General features: G+C 42.4%; 1 protein-coding gene across 1 annotated transcript in view; it reads right to left on the bottom strand.

The window, feature by feature from the left end:
* ercc2 (excision repair cross-complementation group 2) overlaps positions 1-876 on the bottom strand; it is a 10,025-nt gene that overhangs the window by 5,090 nt on the left and 4,059 nt on the right. The window lies entirely within an intron of this gene.

Genomic DNA, 876 nt, shown 5'->3' with positions numbered 1-876 from the left:
GCCATGTTGTGAAGACGCTGTGTGTTTCGTTGCAAAAGCGAAAATACTTTGGCCTTCCAAAAGAGGACACGACTAGAAATCAGTGGTTAAAGGGTTAGTTCGCCCCAAAATGAAAATTAGGCTGCGTTTTACTCACCCCCGATGCATCCTAGGTGTATATGACTTTCTTCTTTCAGATGAATCCAGTCGGAGTTATATTAAAAATTGTCTTTGATCTTTCAAGCTCTATCGTTGTACTCAGCGGGTGTTGCATTCCTTCGGTTCAAAAGACATGAAATAAAAAGCACCCTTCCACAAAAAAAAGTGTCTCACACGGCTGCGGGGGGTGAACAAAGGCCTCCTGTAGCGAATCGATGCGTTTTTGTAAGAAAAATATCCATATTCAAAACGTAATAATCACTTGAATCTAGCTTGCGCTCACTGTTGTAAAACGGAAGCCGTTCCGGGGGAATTACGTATGAGGTCAGCTTTGCAAAACAAACAAAACAACGGTCACTAATTAGAAGTACAAAACGAGGATTTGTAAAGAAGAATGTCGGAGGATTTCGATATAAGCCAAGAGGAGACTTGTTTTCCTTTGCTAAAGTAAGGAAACTTTGCTTCTTTTGATCCTGTAAACAAACGTTGGTTTTCACGAGACGCACCGGCGCATGCGCATGCGCAACGCTGACCCCATACGTCATGCTCCCGGAACTGCTTCTGTGTACAACTGCTGGCGCAAGCTAGATTAAAGTGATTATTACGTTTTGAATATGGATATTTTTCTTACAAAAACGCATCGATTCACTACAGGAGGCCTTTGTTCATCCCCCGGAGCCGTGTGAGACACTTTTGTTTTATGGATGGGCGCTTTTTATTTAACTTCTTTTGGACTGA

Source organism: Sinocyclocheilus rhinocerous, unplaced genomic scaffold, assembly GCF_001515625.1.
Source record: "Sinocyclocheilus rhinocerous isolate Xijiao unplaced genomic scaffold, SAMN03320098_v1.1 scaffold166, whole genome shotgun sequence".
Classification (NCBI taxonomy): domain Eukaryota; kingdom Metazoa; phylum Chordata; class Actinopteri; order Cypriniformes; family Cyprinidae; genus Sinocyclocheilus; species Sinocyclocheilus rhinocerous.
Note: the sequence above shows the minus strand (reverse complement) of the source record. Positions and strands in the feature narration are given on the sequence as shown.